We start from the raw sequence: 6,435 nt of genomic DNA, 5'->3' as shown, positions 1-6,435 counted from the left end.
TGGCTCAACAGAACTGAATGTGTGCCTGGCCACTTGCTAAGGAACCATGTGGACCCGGATCTGGCGTGGGTCCTGGGGTCGTGCGGATTCCATTCGAGTCGCGTGCTCAGCTGGAATGGTGTGGCTTAAGTGCTTCGTTATTTGCTGTTATAGTGTGTTATAGGATATATTTATGGTATTAAAAGCATTATAAGTGTTGTTACAGGATGCTTCTTTTTGTATGGGATTCACAGGGAAACCAGCAGACCAACACGTGTTCACAAGCTCTCACCATCCCATTCACAGGGAACCAGTGGACTCACACGTGTTCACAAGCTCTCACCATCCCATTCACAGGGGAACCAGTGGACTTCACACGTGTTTACAAGCTCTCTCCATCCCATTCACAGAGAAACCAGTGGACCCACGTAATCACAATCTCTCTCCATCCCATTCACAGGGGAACCAGTGGACCCACACGTGTTCACAATCTCTCTTCATCCCATTCACAGGGACACCAGTAGACCCACACGTGTTCACAATCTCTCTCCATCCCATTCACAGGGGAACCAGTGGACCCACGTGTTCACAATCTCTCACCATCCCATTCACAGGGAAACCAGTGGACCCACACGTGTTCACAATCTCTATCCATCCCATTCACAGGGAAACCAGTGGACCCACGTGTTCACAATCTCTCACCATCCCATTCACAGGGAAACCAGTGGACCCACACGTGTTCACAATCTCTATCCATCCCATTCACAGGGAAACCAGTGGACCCACGTGTTCACAATCTCTCACCATCCCATTCACAGGGAAACCAGTGGACCCACACGTGTTCACAATCTCTATCCATCCCATTCACAGGGAAACCAGTGGACCCACGTGTTCACAATCTCTCACCATCCCATTCACAGAGACACCAGTGGACCCACACGTGTTAAAAATCTCTCACCATCCCATTCACGTGTTCACAATCTCTCACCATCCCATTCACAGGGACACCAGTGGACCCACACGTGTTCACAATCTCTCACCATCCCATTCACGTGTTCACAATCTCTCACCATCCCATTCACAGGGTAACCAGTGGACCCACACGTGTTCACAATCTCTCACCATCCCATTCACAGGGAAACCAGTGGACCCACGTGTTCACAATCTCTCTTCATCCCATTCACAGGGAAACCAGTGGACTCACACGTGTTCACAATCTCTCACCATCCCATTCACAGGGAAACCAGTGGACTCACACGTGTTCACAATCTCTCACCATCCCATTCACGTGTTCACAATCTCTATCCATCCCATTCACAGGGGAACCAGTGGACCCACGTGTTCACAATCTCTCACCATCCCATTCACAGAGACACCAGTGGACCCACACGTGTTCACAATCTCTCACCATCCCATTCACGTGTTCACAATCTCTCACCATCCCATTCACAGAGAAACCAGTGGACCCACGTGTTCACAATCTCTCACCATCCCATTCACAGGGGAACCAGTGGACCCACACGTGTTCACAATCTCTCTCCATCCCATTCACAGGGGAACCAGTGGACCCACGTGTTCACAATCTCTCTCCATCCCATTCACGGGGAACCAGTGGACCCACGTGTTCACAATCTCTCACCATCCTAATTCAGTTGGAATGGTGTAGCTCAGTTTTTTTTAATTCTCGTTGCGAATGTCAAACGAATATCAGACGTTCAGTTTAACACGTAGGCGTAGTAGTAGTAGGAGGAGTAGGCTTTCGTGACCGATAGTGTCCATAATCGAGGTGATTTGAGGGGTATTATCGCATAAATATGATTGTGTCGTTAAACCCGCCACCACCACCAGACACAGCCAATCAGCAAGCTTCATCGCGTCATCACTTAATGACTCGTGCAGCACGAAGCGGCGGTGCGTGGAGAGTAAACCCACCACCACATTCACTATTCGAGCACCGTGACGTTTCGCCGGTGATTACAACCACAACAACCACAACAACAACCACAACAACAACCACAACAACAACCACAACAACCACCACAACAACAACAACCACAACAACAACCAGCAGTCTCATCAGGCTGTCGTCGCCACGGTGTCTGTTGGGGACGTCGCCGTTCGCCCAGCAGAGTGGCCCCCAAACCTCTTCGGCATCGAGTCGTGAGGATCATCGAGCGCCTCGTGTTGCGGGAGCCGGGCCCGTGTCGTGCTCTCTGGCTCCTTGCGGCTCGGGTCGAGTTGGGGTTGTTGGCAGCGCGGGGTTTCTGGGCTGCGGGCGAGGGGATGGAGAAGCATCGGCAGCCACAGTCACCGCTCAAATGATTGTTTTATACGATGGGTTCGTGAAAATGAACGCCGCAGTTTGCTGTGAACGGCGTGTGGGCGACTGGCCTTCGTGAGGACGTATGGAGCAGAGGCAGCGGAAACATCAACTTATTGATTTTCTCTGTGAGCCCCACATTGCAATTTACTCGTTTTTGTTTCCATGTTTTTTGTTATCGCCTCATGAAAGTCAACCCCAATATTTGTGTGCGGTGGAGGCCACGTGCTCTGGTGGCGGAGTTAGCTGACGATCATCAACACGTGATGTGACGCGACACTCAAACCTGCAGGCCTGCAAAGTGACCAGGAGATGTCAGTACAGCAAGTGGGTTCCTTATCCACAGGCCAGTATCTTAAATCTAAATATGTTTGTCGTATTCCCTCCCCATCGGTATTTCCAATTGTGCCGTTGGCTGTAAGGCTGCACATAGGACAGCAGGTGGCAGGGTGCAGCAAAAATCCATTCAGTGCTGTCGAGAACTCGATGTGCTATGGCATGGGTTGTGTTTTCCAGTATCAAATAATGATAGGTGTTTACCCCTTCTGGCAATAACACAGAGTGTGTTCAGATGTTCAAGCACCTTTCGCAAGGAATCGAGTTACTGCGTTAACCACACACGGTGCTTGTGTTGAACAGGCAAACACACGTGGCTCTGATCGGGGACGATGCCATTGTCTTTGAAACTGAGTGTCCTACATCGGAGACAGCCTTTTATGGCCGAGTTTCGTCAGTGTCAGACCAGAGAACACCACAAGACGGACGGTACAAACACATTCCTGCGGTGGGCTGCTCGGTCAATGGCCTGCAGGGTCAACGGTGGCGTGGTGTATTCCGCAAATATGCCCGACTGTGAGGGCGGGCAGAAGCCGGCGTGAGTAGGTTAAACGTTGAGTTTTATAAGGGCACCACGGGGTGACCAGCCCCTCCCCACCCAGCCCCACCCTTCCCACTCCCCACCCAGCCCCTCCCCACCCTCCCCTCCCCACCCAGCCCCACCCCTCCCACTCCCCACCCAGCCCCACCCTCCCCACCCAGCCCCTCCCCACCCTCCCCTCTCCACCCAGCCCCACCCCTCCCAATTTTTTGATGCACGACGGACGGACACAATAATCCCCTGTGGGCTGGTGTAACCAGGAGGTTCCTACCAGTAAAACAATCGACTATCAGCATGTATAGCTGGGGGTGAGCAGCAATCTCGGGATGAAAGAGTGAAAAACAAGAAGAGGTTTTACCCTTCGTTTGCAGGCTCACCACAAGTAGTACCTGTGGTTAATGCAGACTTGACTCCTTACAAACGGGTTTCGGTTTGGTGTTTTAACGTCTTAATACCTCCTGTGTTGTTGCCAGAAAGGGTAAGGGGCCGTCCATAAACGACGTCACGTGATTTTGGACGATTTTTGACCCCCCCCCCCTCGTCACACGGCGTCACAAAAAGTCAGACCCCCTCTCAAATATGACGTCACAAAGCTCTGCCCCCCCCCCCCCCCAAATAAAACATGCTTCAAATCGCTTTAAACTATTGTCATTGTAGTGCGTATTTAATGTGGCGCTGCACTCTGATGTTGTAGGAGAAAACATTTATTAAAAAGTATATTTAATTAAGTAGAACGTGTTGTCTATATTTATTTAAAGTTGCGCATTTGATGTGACGTCACATTTCGCAAACTCCCACCCTCCTCGTCACACATCGCCACACATCGTCACAACTGTCTGACTCCCCCCCCACCTAGGTGCGTGACGTCATTTATGGACGCCCCCGAAAACCTATTCTTATATTTTGATTCTGGCAAGGGATGTCCCATGATGTAGCTACTCACTCCAAACATACAGCAGCAGCAGCAGCCGTCTTGGTCGGGATCGAACGCACGACCTCCTGCATATCAGGCGAGGAAGTTAACATCTCCTAGCCACTGATCCACACTGTGGAGCAGTACATTTGCTCTACGACAGAGAGAAGTGTCCATTGCTTGAAAAACAACAACAACAACAACAACATTCATTCTCGGAGCTGGGATTTAGCCAAATCAAGTGCAGGACCAATTTCAAAGCGATGGGGTTTTCTTGAGCAGCCTTGAGGACGTGAATGGGCAGCAGAGACCTTCAACCTCGCCACGACCCTCGACGATTGGATTGTTCTGTTTGCACATAGTCACTTTAAGATGTTTTCTTGTTCATGTTTTTGTTTTTTTGTTTGTTGCGGTTACACCCGTTGATTCAAGAGCCGAATGGCTCACGGGGCTCTACCTAATCAATGAAACTAAACTAAATAAATGAAAACTAAACTAAATAAATGAAACTAAACTAAATAAATGAAACTAAACTAAATAAATGAAACTAAACTAAATAAATGAAACTTCTTCTTCTTCTTCCTAGCGTTGTTCCCGCTGTGGCGCAGGGTCCGCTTTTCGGCATTGTCTTCTCCATTTGGCTCGGTCTAGGGCATCTTCAGGGGATGCGTTGACCGTCTTCATGTCTTCCTTTATTCGGTCCATCCATCGCTTCTTCGGACGCCCGCGTGGACGGCGGCCCTCTGGCTCAATACGCAAGGCAGTCTTGGCCACTGATGACTCTTCACTTCGCATCACGTGGCCGTACCACCGAAGCCTTGCCTCAAGCATCTTGTCCGCAATGGGGGCCACACCAAGTCTCTTCCGAACGTCTTCGTTCCTGACACGATCCCATCGAGTGAGCCCGAGGCTCCATCTGAGCATCCTCATCTCCATGGTGTGGAGAGCTTGTTCGTGTACAGTTGTGGCTGGCCAGCACTCGGATCCATAGAGTGCCACCGGTCGGATGATGGTCTTGTATATTTTTCCCTTCAGCCTATCCGGAATTTTCCGATCACAGAGGACTCCGGTGACTTGCCTCCATTTCATCCACGCCGCATTGACTCGTGACCTCACATCAGTCGTGATGCTACCATCTGAGCTGATGGTGGAGCCCAGGTACTTAAAGTCCGTCACTTTCTTCAGATCTTCTCCGTCAATACTGATGGTGCCGTCGGTTTGGGGGCCACACTCCATATACTCCGTCTTTTTGATGTTGAACCTCATCCCGTTTTCGTCCAAACGTTCCTTCCAAATAAATGAAACTAAACTAAATAAATGAAAACTAAACTAAATAAATGAAACTAAATAAATGAAACTAAACTAAATAAATGAAACTAAACTAAATAAATGAAAACTAAACTAAACTCCTCGACGCGCGCATCCTGAGCACGGCCACCGATGTTGTGATTGACGAGCCGACGGAGGCGTGGCGACATCACAACAACGGGGGGGGGGGCAGAGTCTGCCACGTGCCCCCCCCCCTCTCCGAGCCGAGTGTCGACAGCGTGTGCCCGGGGTGAGCTGCTCGTGCTGCTGCAGTGCCGCTTCCCTCGTCACATCCACTCTCACCCCCCCCCCCCCCCAGTTTCACCCCTGCCCCCCCCCACTCCACAAGTCTTCCAATTGTTCACAAATGTCAATAAAGCCATTTAAACAACGAGAAGAAGAAGCTGCAGAAAAATAACCTGCGAAATGGGGGTGGGGGGGGTTGGTTTGATATCATTCAGGGCTGGCAAATGCCACCATTGCCCAACGCGAGCTGTATTCACCATTGTTAAAAAAAGAAGCTATAAGCGTGTTTATATTTACTGGCTGTTTTATAGACGGGCATAATTTATTCTCATGTTCTGTAGGTGTTTCATACCATCACATCGTTCCCGCTCCTGAAACTGTCTCATCAATCGTGCTCCAGTGCCCTCCTCTCTTTAACGACGGCGATTCTCGAATGCAGCTACCGCCCTCTCCTCGCCACCGTAATTCATTGTCATCCAGCGATAGAATTCTCCAACAAAAGCACTGCTGGCATTTGCCACCCAAAGGAGTAGCAAAAAGCCACGTTTGGCCAATGGCTCGAAGGATTTCTACTTATATATACTTCAAATCTAGAAGGATATAAACTCTTGACTGAAATTATGCACCAGCCGACACAGCGAACGAATCCACTGATGTATAGCTGCAGCTGCAACAGCCGCAGCCACAAAAGCCAAGACTGGCATCCTGAACGGGAGGAAACAGCTGGTGTGGAAACGTGTTACAATTTGATGGAACGTTACGTAACGTAGGTGAATGCGTAAACATTGTGTG

This window comes from Lampetra fluviatilis, chromosome 37, assembly GCF_964198595.1.
Source record: "Lampetra fluviatilis chromosome 37, kcLamFluv1.1, whole genome shotgun sequence".
Classification (NCBI taxonomy): Eukaryota; Metazoa; Chordata; class Hyperoartia; order Petromyzontiformes; family Petromyzontidae; genus Lampetra; species Lampetra fluviatilis.
Note: the sequence above shows the minus strand (reverse complement) of the source record.